The sequence below is a fragment of the Oncorhynchus clarkii genome, chromosome 24, assembly GCF_045791955.1.
Source record: "Oncorhynchus clarkii lewisi isolate Uvic-CL-2024 chromosome 24, UVic_Ocla_1.0, whole genome shotgun sequence".
NCBI classification, from domain to species: Eukaryota; Metazoa; Chordata; class Actinopteri; order Salmoniformes; family Salmonidae; genus Oncorhynchus; species Oncorhynchus clarkii.
The window spans coordinates 6052087-6066235 of record NC_092170.1 but is presented as its reverse complement, the minus strand read 5'-3'; the positions used below and the strand labels follow the sequence as shown (position 1 = coordinate 6066235).

At 42.4% G+C, this 14149-nt stretch overlaps 1 protein-coding gene across 1 annotated transcript in view; it reads left to right on the top strand.

The window, feature by feature from the left end:
- Positions 1–14149, top strand: part of LOC139382362 (cell adhesion molecule DSCAML1-like) — a 193911-nt gene that overhangs the window by 19881 nt on the left and 159881 nt on the right. The gene's annotated exons all lie outside the window — the stretch shown is intronic.

Genomic DNA, 14149 nt, shown 5'->3' with positions numbered 1-14149 from the left:
GCTCTGTCCTTCACACGGGAGCACTCATTGATCCAGGGCAGCGGCGTTTCGTATGTGTGTGAACAGGGCCCGAGGGGAGGTTCCCAGACTGAATCGATACAGCTTGCTGTCAGATTCCCCTCTCCCTCGTCACGGATACCTTAGTGTGGTGAGACCCATCACTCTGTGTGAGTGATGGATGGATGTGTGCTGGATGTGATGGATGTGTGTCTGCCTGCCTATGTGTGTGTGTGTTTCATTAACATATGTATTAGCTGTCAGGCTTTGTATGTCCTCTAATGATTCAGATATCTGTACCATGGTTTTGTGGACATATGGGGACATGCTGGTGTTGGTTTGAGCCGATGGGTGTACCGCCATAGACTATAACACCAGTTCACTTCACACCCCCGGCATTAGGGCGAGGTGACTCTCTGCCCCACTGAGCATGGGGGAGGGCAGATCATCAGTGCTGAACTGACTGAGGCACAGAGCAGTGGAAGGCAGTAGACCCTCTGCCCTCCGCAGGGGACTATGGCCACACTCTGAAGTCTTCAACTGCTATTTTAGGCAGTTAGATAAAGCTGACGGGTCTGGTCATATGGTCTCTCTCTCTCTCTCTCTCTCTCTCTCTCTCTCTCTCTCTCTCTCTCTCTCTCTCTCTCTCTCTCTCTCTATATATATATATAAAATGGTAGTAAATATTAATACACAACACAATTAACTTAAAAAAATGGGAAATTAAACTATCTAACAAAAAATGGTCATCTTCACCATTATATCAGTACTACAACCACCATCATCATTACTACTACAACCACCATCATCATTACTACTACTACAACCACCATCATCATTACTACTACAACTACCATCATCATTACTACTACTACCACCACCATCATCATTACTACTACAACCACCATCATCATTACTACTACTACAACCACCATCATCATTACTACTACTACCACCACCATCATCATTACTACTACTACCACCACCATCATCATTACTACTACTACAACTACCATCATCATTACTACTACTACAACCACCATCATCATTACTACTACTACAACCACCATCATCATTACTACTACTACCACCACCATCATCATTACTACTACTACAACTACCATCATCATTACTACTACAACTACCATCATCATTACTACTACTACAACTACCATCATCATTACTACTACAACCACCATCATCATTACTACTACAACCACCATCATCATTAATACAACTACAACTACCATCATCATTACTACTACTACAACCACCATCATCATTACTACTACTACAACCACCATCATCATTACTACTACAACCACCATCATCATTACTACTACTACAACTACCATCATCATTACTACTACAACTACCATCATCATTACTACTACTACAACTACCATCATTACTACTACTACAACCACCATCATCATTACTACTACTACAACTACCATCATCATTACTACTACAACCACCATCATCATTACTACTACAACCACCATCATCATTACTACTACTACAACTACCATCATCATTACTACTACTACAACTACCATCATTACTACTACTACAACCACCATCATCATTACTACTACTACAACTACCATCATCATTACTACTACAACCACCATCATCATTACTACTACAACCACCATCATCATTACTACTACTACAACTACCATCATCATTACTACTACAACTACCATCATCATTACTACTACTACAACTACCATCATCATTACTACTACAACTACCATCATCATTACTACTACAACCACCATCATCATTACTACTACTACAACTACCATCATCATTACTACTACAACTACCATCATCATTACTACTACTACAACTACCATCATCATTACTACTACAACTACCATCATCATTACTACTACTACAACTACCATCATCATTACTACTACAACTACCATCATCATTACTACTACAACCACCATCATCATTACTACTACTACAACTACCATCATCATTACTACTACTACAACTACCATCATTACTACTACTACAACCACCAGCATCATTACTACTACTACAACTACCATCATCATTACTACTACAACCACCATCATCATTACTACTACAACCACCATCATCATTACTACTACTACAACTACCATCATCATTACTACTACAACTACCATCATCATTACTACTACTACAACTACCATCATCATTACTACTACAACTACCATCATCATTACTACTACAACCACCATCATCATTACTACTACTACAACTACCATCATCATTACTACTACAACTACCATCATCATTACTACTACTACAACTACCATCATCATTACTACTACAACTACCATCATCATTACTACTACTACAACTACCATCATCATTACTACTACAACTACCATCATCATTACTACTACAACCACCATCATCATTACTACTACTACAACCACCATCATCATTACTACTACAACCACCATCATCATTACTACTACAACCACTATCATCATTACTACTACTACAACCACCATCATCATTACTACTACTACAACTACCATCATCATTACTACTACAACCACCATCATCATTACTACTACTACAACCACCATCATCATTACTACTACTACAACTACCATCATCATTACTACTACTACCACCACCATCACTATCACTACCATCATCATTACTACTACTACCACCACCATCACTAAACTGCTATCATTACCATTACCACCCATACCACTACTATTTGGAATAATAAACACAACAACAATAGTAATAGTAATAATTAGTAAGCTACTGCTAACTATGCAGATGTTATTATTTTGTGTCTCTCAAGCTATGGCAGGAAAATACATATTTGGCTGCAAGAGGAGCCATTGCTCCTTCGCCCATGAGTATTTTTTAGTTTTTCCTCTGGTTGAAATTTAAATAAATGTAGTCATTTCTGTGAATAATGAATCTCTTGGTGAGGAACATTTATCACAGTAAAGGAGAAAGTGCATCTCTGTCTCTACCTCCCCTGTCGTGCAGTGACCACATACACATATGTCTCTCACTCTCTCTCTCTGTGTGTGTGTCTTTCTCTCTCTCTCTCTGTTTGTTTGTTTTTCTCTCTGTCTGTTTGAGTGTCTCTTTCTCTGTATGTCTCTCTCTCTCTCTGTGTTTGTCTGTGTGTCTCTCTATCTGTGTGTGTGTGTGTGTGTCTGTTTCTCGTGTGTGTGCCTATCTCTGTGTGTGTGTGTATGTCTCTCTCTCTCTCTCTCTTTCTCTCTCTCTCTGTATGTGTGTGTCTCTGTGTGTGTGTGAGTGTGTGGATTAGTGTAGGAGTGTAGGGCCTGTTATTTGATGTGTTATGTAACGTGTATTGAGAGTATATACATGAGGTGTTGTGTGTAAGTGTTTACAGAAATGCAATTAAATAATTTAACAAATCAAAAAATAATTCAAACGTAACACAAATGGAACAAAACACCAGCAACCGTTGGGCTATCCAATCATTTGTTCAACCTCTCCTAAGTGCCTGAACGTATAAACACAAATGAACTGTTTACAAAAACAATATAAAAGCAACAGATATACAGTTGAAGTCGGAAGTTTACATACAACTTAGGCAAATACATTTAAACTCAGTTTTTCACAATTCCCGACATTTAATCCTAGTAAAAATTCCCTGTCTTAGGTCAGTTAGGACCACCACTTTATTTTAAGAATGTTAAATGGCAGAATAATAACAGAGAGAATTATTTATTTCAGCTTTTATTTCTTTCATCACATTCCCAGTGGGTCAGAACTTTACATACACACAATTAGTGTTTGGTAGCATTGCCTTTAAATGGTTTAACTTGGTTCAAATGTTTCGGGTAGCCTTCCCACAATAAGTTGGGTGAATTTTGGCCCATTCTTCCTGACAGAGCTGGTGTAACTGAGTCAGGTTTGTAGACCTCCTCGCTCGCACACGCTTTTTCAGTTCTGCCCACACATTTTCTATAGCATTGAGGTCAGGGCTTTGTGATGGCCACCCCAATACCTCGACTTGGTTGTCCTTTAGCCATTTTGCCACAACTTTGGAAGTATGCTTGGGGTCATTGTCCATTTGGAAGACCCATTTGCGACCAAGCTTTAACTTCCTGACTGATGTCTTGAGATGTTGCTTCAAAGTATCCACGTAATTTTCCTCTCTCATGATGCCATCTGTTTTGTGAAGTGCACCAGTCCCTCCTGCAGCAAAGCACCCCCACAACATAATGCTTCCACCCCCATGCTTCACGGTTGGGATGGTGTTCTTCGGCTTGCAAGCCTCCCCCTTTTTCTCCAAACATAACGATGGTCATTATGGCCAAACAGTTCTATTTTTGGTTCATCAGACCAGAGGACATTTCTCCAAAAAGTTTGATCTTTGTCCCCATGTGCAGTTGCAAACCGTAGTCTGGCTTATTTATGGCGGTTTTGGAGCTGTTGCTTCTTCCTTGTTGAGCGGCCTTTCAGATTGTGTCGAAATAGCACTTGTCTTACTGTGGATATAGATAATTTTGGACCCGTTTCCTCCAGCATCCTCACGAGGTCCTTTGCTGTAGTTCTGGGAATGATTTGCACTTTTCGCACCAAAGTACATTCATCTCTATTTGGCTAAGGTGTATGTAAACTTCCGACTTCAACTGTAAGTAAGTTACTGTTTCCTATGCAGATGTTATTATTCAGTATCCCTCAGGCTATGGCAGGCAATACATATTTGGCTGAAGATGAGCCATTGCTCCTTCTCCCATGAGTATTTTCGGTTTTTCCTCTGGGTTTAATAAGTTGAAATTTGGAATAAATGTAGTCATTTCTGTGAATAATGAATCTCATAGTGAGGAATATTTATCACAGTAGAGGAGAAAGTACATCTCTGTTTCTACCTCCCCTGTTGTGCAGTGACCACATACACTCTCCTCTTTGGGTAGCCATGTCTTTTTATGTCTGCCGGTTTCTATTGCCAATTGGTGGTCACTCAGCCTGTACTTCGTAAGGATCTGTCTCTGCTTCGTATCTCTGACAGCCAATTCATATTCTCTGTTTAGGGCCAGATAGCAATTTAGTCGGCTTTGGGGAATTAGTTTCATTTTTCCAATGTTGTAAATATGAGTCCTTTGATTGGTTCATGGTTTTGTTTATTGTAATTCTTTCTTTTGAAGCAGTGCTGGTGTCAGCTTGGTTGGTGAGGTCCAACACCAGCTGACTGAGAGGGCTCGTTTCTGGACTCAGCTCTTGGGTTTGAAGTGCTTAAAATTGCAGACTTGAATTTAGATGTAGCCACAATTCTAATGATCTTTTCTGTATTTTCATTACCACTGGAAAGCGGCCCAATTCTGTCCTACATGAATTAGTTGGTGTATTTATCTGGACTTGTAGAATTTCCCGACAGAATTCTGCATGTAGGGCTTCAATTGGATGTTTGTCCTCCATTTTAAAGTCCAGTTTATTGAGTGGCCCCCAAACCTAACTTCCGTAAATAACTATTGGTTGGATTACACAGTCAAATATTTTGGTCCAAATTCTAATTGGGATGTTTATTTTGAATCATTACATTTTTATTGCATACCATGTTCTGCAGGCTTTTTCTTTTTTTCTGCAATTTTTTTTTTGTTACTGCCAGGGGCCCAATTTTGGCTCTAGAATGTTAAGGTTCTGTGGAAGACCTTCTTTTGGTTGGTGATAGTTGTATCAAATCATCAGCTTATATCAGGTATTTTACCTCTGTGTCAAATAGTGTGAGTCCTGGGGCTGGAGAAGGGTCCAATATGTCTGCTAATTCATTGCTAAAAATGTTGAAAGGATTTGGAATCAAACTGTAGCTTTGTCTCACACCGAGACGTTGTGAAAATGATTCTGTTCTTTGACTTTAGATTTTTATTGCAGACATGTTTTCTGTGTACATACATTTGATTAAGTCATACACCTTGCCACCAAGCCCACTTTGTAGAATTTTGTACAATAGCCCTTCGTGTCAAATAGAATAAATTACTTTTTTAAAGTCAATAAAGCAAGCAAGCATTTTGCCCTCTTTTTTTACAGGACGTGCTTATTAATTAATGTGTGTAAAGGTGTAAATATGGTCAGTAGTGCGATGGTTGGGGAGGTTGCCAATTTAACATTTACTTATCTTGAATTCAAAATGCTACAGAAAGCCTTTCCCAAGTTGCTGTTTACACAAATTCCCTTGTAATTATTGGGGTCTGATTTGTCTCCACTTTTGTGGATAGGGGAGATGAGCCCCTGGTTCCAGACATCAGGAAAGCAGCAAGTTAATACCATGTTGAACAGTTTAAGCACAGCATTTTGCAACTCAGGTGTGCTGTTTTTCAGCATTTCATGTCTGATGTTATCTAGACCACAATACTTATTTGATGTGATCGTTTTGAGCTTTTCATTTAGATCTTGTTGGGTTATTGGTTATTATGTCATGGATTTTGGTTGTTTTTAAATGACTGGTTCCAGGATGTAAAATGTTTCTTGAATTTCTAATTGGTTCTGTTCTAAGTATTTTTGTAGGATGTTTTTGTATAGATTATCAAAATAAGTTTTCCAAATTCCTTCATCTTGTTTGGCTAATTCTTGTGGCTTTGTTGTTCTTAAGTTGTTCCACATGTCTCCGAACCGATTTTGGTCAATTGCATTTTCAATTTTGTCAAGTGTCTTATTGGTATAATTCAATTTCTTGCATTTCAGTGTATGTCTATACTGTTTCAGAGTTTCAAAGTATTCGTAGCTTAGCTCTGGGTTGTTTTGCTGCTTACAGTGGCTTGCGAAAGTATTCACCCCCTTGGCATTTTTCCTATTTTGTTGCCTTAAAACCTGAGATTAAAATTGAATTTTTGTGGGGGTTTGAATCATTTGGTTTACACAACATGCCTAGCACTTTGAAGATGCAATATATTTTTTTTATTGTGAAACAATCAAGAAACAAGACAAAAAAAACATCAAACTTGAGTGTGAGGTTTGGTGGGCGGCCCTGTCTTGGCAGGTTTGTTGTGGTGCCATATTCTTTACATTTTTTAATAATGGATTTAATGGTGCTCCGTGGGATGTTCAAAGTTTCACATATTTTTTATAACCCTACCCTGATATGTACTCCTCCACAACTTTGTCCCTGACCTGTTTGGTCGGCTCCTTGGTCTTCATGGTGGTGGTGCCCCTTACTTAGTGGTGTTGCAGACTCTGGGGCCTTTCAGAACAGGTGTATATATACTGAGATCATGTGACAGTTAGTGTGGGACTTAGATTTCACACTATTTAACAAATGATGTGACTTTTGAATATCATTGGTTACACCAGATCTTATTTAGGGCGTGAATACATATGCACGCACCACTTTTCCGTTAATTTTTGTTAAAAAAAAGTATTTTTTTTCCTTTCACCAATTCGGTCTATTTTGTGTATGTTCATTACATGAAATCCAAATAAAAATCAAATTTAACATAATAGGAAAAACGCCAATGGGGATAAATGCTTTTTGCAATGCGTTTTTCATTTGACATTTGTCTAAATGTTGTACATTTATTATCAATCCATTTTTTCAGAAACATTTTGTTTTCTGTTTCTGATGTTGCATTTCTTTGGTTTTGATCTGACTGTGATCTGACAGTGGCGCCTGTGGTCTGACAGTGAATGCACTAATGGAGGAGGGGTCAATGTCAGTGATGGCATAATCGACTACCCTTGTCCCAAGAGCTGAGCGGTAAGTAAACCGACCGAAAGAGTCCCCTCTGATTCTACCGTTAAGCATGTACAGGCCTAAGGCTCGACAGAGATGCACTAACTCCTTCCCATTTTTGTTCAGTATTTGGTCAGGACTGTTTCTATTATTAAAATAGGGCCACTGTACAAGGAGGGGTGTCCAAATATGTGGTGGTTGCCTCCCGGATCAGTGTAGTCAGGCTCAGAACCTGTCCTTCCATTGAAATCTCCACAAAGAAGCACTTCACCCTCTGCCTTTAAATGTATTTTTATTTCACCTTTATTAAACCAGGTAGGCCAGTTGAGAAAAAGTTGTCATTTACAACTGCGACCTGGCCAAGATAAAGCAAAGTAGTGCGACACAAACAACAACACAGAGTTACACATGGAATAAACAAACGCACAGTCAATAACACAATAGAAAAGTCTACAGTTGGAAGTTTACATACACCTTAGCCAAATACATTTAAACTCAGTTTTCACAATTCCTGACATTTAATCCTAGTAAAAATTCCCTGTCTTAGGTCAGTTAGGATCACCATTTTTTTTTAAGAATGTGAAATGTCAATATAATAGTAGAGAGAATGATTTCTTTCATCACATTCCCAGTCGGTCAGAAGTTTTCATACACTCAATTGGTATTTAGTAGCGTTGCCTTTAAACTGTTTAACTTGGGTCAAACGTCTCAGGTAGCCTTCCACAAGCTTCCCACAATAAGTTGGGTAAATTTTGGCCCATTCCTCCTGACAGTGCTAGTGTAACTGAGTCAGGTTTGTAGGCCTCCTTGCTCGCACACGCTTTTTCAGTTCTGCCCACATATTTTCTATAGCATTGAGGTCAGGGCGTTGTGATGGCCACCCCAATACCTTGACTTTGTTGTCCTTAAGCCATTTTGCCACAACTTTGGAAGTATACATGGGGTCATTGTCCATTTGGAAGATCCATTTGCAACCAAGCTTTAACTTCCTGACTGATATGTTCAATGACTGATGTTGCTTCAATATTTCCACATAATTTTCCTCCCTCATGAAGCCATCCATTTTGTGAAGTGCACCAGTCCCTCCAGCAAAGCACCCCCAAAACATGATGCTGCCACCCCAGTGCTTGCCGGTTGGGATGGTGTTCTTCAGCTTGCAAGCCTCTTCCTTTTTCCTCCAAACATAACGATGGTCATTATGGCCAAACAGTTCTATTTTTGTTTCATCAGACCAGAGGACATTTCTCCAAAAAGTATGATCTTTGTCCCCATTTGCAGTTACAAACTGTAGTCTGGCTTTTTTATGGCGGTTTTGGTGCTTTGGCTTCTTCCTTAGCGGGCTTTCAGGTTTTGTTGATATAGGGCTTTTACTGTGGATATAGATACTTTTGTACCTGTTTCCTCCAGCATCTTCACAAGGTCCTTTGCTTGTACAGATGAACGTGGTACCTTCAGGCATTTGGAAATTGCTCCCAAGGATGAACCAGACTTGTGGAGGTCTACAAATTTTTTCTGAGGTCTTGGCTGATTTCTTTTGATTTTCCACAATGTCAAGCAAAGAGGCACTGAGTTTGAAGGAAAGCTTTGAAATACATCCACAGGTACACGTTCAATTGACTCAAATTATGTCAATTAGCCTATCAGAAGCTTCTAAAGTCATGACATCATGTTCTGGAATTTTCCAAGCTGTTTAAAGGCATAGTCAACTTAGTGCATGTAAACTTCTGACCCACTGGAATTGTGATACAGTAATTATGAGTGAAATAATCTGTCTGGAAACAATTGTTGGAAAAATTACTTGTGTCATGCATAAAGTAGATGTCCTAACCGACTTGCCAAAATTATAATTTGTTAATTAACAAGGACTTTGTGGAGTGTTTGAAAAATGAGTTTTAATGACTGCAACCTAAGTGTATGTAAACTTCCGACTTCAACTGTACACACACACACACACACACACACACACACACACACACACACACACACCATTACATATAATTATTATTACATTACCAGTGTCAATAAAATAAAGAATAGTTTATAACAAATTAATTAGAATGCCCAAATAATTAGTACAATGCATTCTGCAACCCAGTTTGTGTGTGTGTGTGTGTGTGTGTGTGTGTGTGTGTGTGTGTGTGTGTGTGTGAGTGAGTGCGTGCGCATGCGTGTGTGTGTGTTTGAGGGTCAGTTAAAGGGTCTGTCTAGCCCAGTAGTCTGCATGTTAGATGCAGTAGTTGGTGCACCTCTCCTGTATCTGATTGTTCTAGGTGTCTTTTGCCAGAGGTTACCTCAGCATACGTAGGCTGATGATCTGAATGATACATGGTGTGGACTGCATCAGGTGGTTTTCTGCCCGACTCTGGAGTAGTGGTCAGAGCTTTGTCGTGATTGGCCTGGTCTAGTAGAGCTGTGTTGTGATGGACCAGGTCTAGTAGAGCTGTGTTGTGATGGGCCAGGTCCAGTAGAGCTGTGTTGTGATGGGCCAGGTCCAGTAGAGCTGTGTTGTGATGGGCCTGGTCTAGTAGAGCTGTGTTGTGATGGGCCTGGTCTAGTAGAGCTGTGTTGTGATGGGCCTGGTCTAGTAGAGCTGTGTTGTGATGGGCCTGGTCTAGTAGAGCTGTGTTGTGATGGGCCAGGTCCAGTAGAGCTGTGTTGTGATGGGCCGTGTCTAGTAGTGCTGTGTTGTGATGGGCCGTGTCTAGTAGTGCTGTGTTGTGATGGGCCTGGTCTAGTAGAGCTGTGTTGTGATGGGCCTGGTCTAGTAGAGCTGTGTTGTGATGGGCCTGGTCTAGTAGAGCTGTGTTGTGATGGGCCTGGTCTAGTAGAGCTGTGTTGTGATGGGCCAGGTCCAGTAGAGCTGTGTTGTGATGGGCCGTGTCTAGTAGTGCTGTGTTGTGATGGGCCGTGTCTAGTAGTGCTGTGTTGTGATGGGTCTGGTCTAGTCGTGCTGTCCTGAGGTGGGTCTGGTCTGGTAAATCTGTGCTGTGTTGGGCCTGGTCTTGTAGAGCTGTGCTGTAATAAGCCGTGTCTGGCTCTTCTCTTCTTCTGGTTGGGGTACTGCTGTTTCAGAAAGTGGAGCAGGGGGCCTCTGCTGCTGGGGTGATTGGTGTGTGGGTCCCTGCCAAGTGTTGCATCCTTTAGATCCTTGGCAAAGTTTTGGATACTGTTCTGATCAAGATGTACATTATGGTATAAATGTTGACATGTCAGAGTTGGGTGGTGAGCCGTTCAGACGTTGAGCAGTGAGGCACAGTCCACAGTGATCTGTTGATTTATTTTGTCCATCAACTTTCCTGGGAAGTCTTTTCTTGGTAGGAGCGTGGACACAGCTATATTGGTTGTTGGGAACATAGCCTGTGCCCGTTCTGCCACTCTTCTCACTGCTCCAGATACATTTTCACCTTTGGCATGAAGGTTCTTTGTGCCAGTGTGGATGATGATGTTGTCAGGGGTATCAATCCTGGTTTGACTGAGTAGCTCCATTACACTGTCATTTGTAGAACTTATACACATGTTGTCTAGGGAATCATCTTTCCTGGACTAAGAACTTCCCATTTGAATCAATAAGGATTGCAGTTGTGGGTGTCTGTCTGGGTGGAGCAGACTGGAGCAGACTGGGAGGCTGGTTGGCTGACCTGGGCTGGAGCAGACTGGGAGGCTGGTAGGTTGACCTGGGCTGGAGCAGACTGGGAGGCTTGTAGGTTGACCTGGGCTAGAGCAGACAGGGAGGCTGGTTGGCTGATCTGGGGTGGATCAGACTGGGAGATTGGTAGGTTGACCTGGGCTGGAGCAGACTGGGTGGCTGGTAAGTTGACCTGGGCTAGAGCAGACAGGGAGGCTGGCTAGCTGATCTGGGCTGGAGCAGACTGGGAGGCTGGTAGGTTGACCTGGGTTGGAGCAGACTGGTAGGCTGGTAGGTTGACCTGGGCTGGATCAGACTGGGAGGCTGGTAGGTTGACCTGGGCTAGAGCAGACTGGGTGGCTGGTTGGTTGACCTGGGCTGGAGCAGACTGGTGGGCTGGAGCAGACTGGTAGGCTGGTGCAGTGTCATCAGGCTGTGTTGGAGACCATGCTGGTTATGCTGGTCTCAAGCTCTGCTTGTGTTGTATCAAGCTGTTGGACATGTTCTCTAGATGCAGAGGACATAACGACTAGCTGCTGGTTGAGGGGGTCAATGTACCTCTCTCTCTGCTCTAGGTCCTCTCTCATTGTGCTCAGATGGTCTCTGAGGTCATCATTTGTCTGACTCAGTTTGTCCATTCTGCTTTATAATTTAGCAATAGATGCTCTGCTCTCCTCCCTGAACTGTTTCATCTCTTATTTTAGTTTCTGGACAGTGTCCTCCTCTTGAAGCTTGTTCTCTCTGAGTTCTATTACCTCTGCTTCGACTAGAGAGAGAGGGTGTTGTGGAAACATTGCATAGCAGGTGTTCTTGGTGTTGTGGGCGTGTCCTTGGTTCTGTCTGCTGCAGGCGAGGAAGGTAGAGGGACACTGAGGGCTTCTTGCTGCGTCACAGAGACCGTCGGGGTATGTTTTTCTCCCTCCTTGACTTTTTCCTCAGTTTCTGAGATGAGTTCAGCTTCTGCTTTTAGGGTAGCAAACCTATTCTCTAAAGCCTGGAGGCTTGAATCATTGCCTTGTGTCAATACAGTTCCATTATTATGTAAGTTTAATGTTTGATACGTGTTGCTCTGGTCAGCTTCTTCAAAAAATGCAGATCCGCCATCCTTGACATCTCTCTCTCACTCTCTCTCTCTCTCTCTCTCTCTCTCTCTCTCTGGGGGCAGTGTATGACAGCACCTCGCCTCAACAGACACACACACTCATGCCCACTCTCATACCAGTTATCCATACTCTGGAGTGCCAATTAAACAGGAGGCCTTAGGCAGAGTATGCAATCCATTTGAGTGTGTATGGTATGTAGGTGACCTTATCCCCACACCCACCAAACACCTACCACACACACACACACACACACACACACACACAAAGCATATCTATCCATCTGCTTTCTATTGTACACTATATATTTCTCAATTGAAGAAGCAGCGGTCTGTTGGTTTGCTAATGAGTATGAGCAATAAGTCCAGTAAGCATGGTCTTAATGACATAACATACAGGATGACATGGCCAGCGCTTGTCATCCCTCAAGTCGATAAAGCTGCATTTTGGATTTGATTTGATGAAGAGGCAGAGGTGTGTTTGGCGACAGCTGGGCTCACCTATGATGTGACCCTGCGTGTGCGTGGTGTCACCGTTTGACAGCCAAATGTGTTTCCAATGGGGAGAGCTGTAGAGACAGGGACAGGAGGGGAGGAGGGGAGAGGAGAGGGGGACAGAGATTGGCTTTGTTTGGTAGATCAGTGGCAATGGGTTTCTTCTCTCTACCTCATCTCTTTTGACTACTGGTGTATCTGTCAGTTGTGGAATTTGCATTTGTTTAGTTGTCAGCGAAGAAACTGAAGGAGAATGTTCTTTACTTTTGCTGTGTGTAAATGTGTGTGTGTGTAGGGTGACGTCATCCACGTGTGTCAGTTTGTTGGTATCCGTCTCCTCCTCCACCCAGGGCTTTAAACAGTGTGAGTTTTATCGCGTCACCATGGCAACGGGCGCAAAACCTCACTGGCAACGAGGAAGGTGCGAGGAAGCGTCGCCGCGTGATTTAAAAAAAATGTAGTGCATCACCATGACTCCGCGCCGCCGCGAACACACAAACGCACACCCTTAGAAAGACAAACAGACGCACTCTTTTAACATCAAACGAAAAGAGAAGACGCAGCGACAGAGAAAACATTTAGACCTATTAATACACACCGAGCTGACACATAAAACACACCGACACCAAGAGAGAACACACACGCATGCATGCACGCACGCACACACACACACACACACACACACACACACACACACACACACACACACGGTCTTTCTCACCTCGGTCATTATGAAGTTGATGAGGCGTCAGTGGTTGTGGCTTTGTGACAGTTGATATAATAATGTGCCCTTTGTGGGGGCCCAGTCATGTCCAGACTTGTCCTCTGTCCTTACCAAGGGGCCGCACTTGTGGTCACGCGCGCACAGACACACACAATGTACCTGAGATGTTTGCGTTCCTCCACTCCTTTCCTCTGAGAGATGGGTGTAAAGAGAAGGACGCCGGAGTGGGACAGAGGACAGTAAAAATGCTGCAAAGAATGTGAGGGGGGGGGGGGGGGGGAGTGATGTCTGTGTTTGCTTTCTGGGTGAGCTTGTTTAATCATCTATTCTCTCTCTCTCGCTCTCTCTCTCTCTCTCTCTCTGTCGTTCTCTCTCTCTCTCTCTCTCTCTCTCTCTCTCAGTGGAGTGAAGCATCATCACAGCTCCTGCTTTTGCCCCGGTCTCCATTTTGTGACCACTTTGCAAGGGCCTCTCTACTGTCTCTCCCTCCCTCTCTCTTCTCTTTCCCACGCTTCCACTCTCAATCGT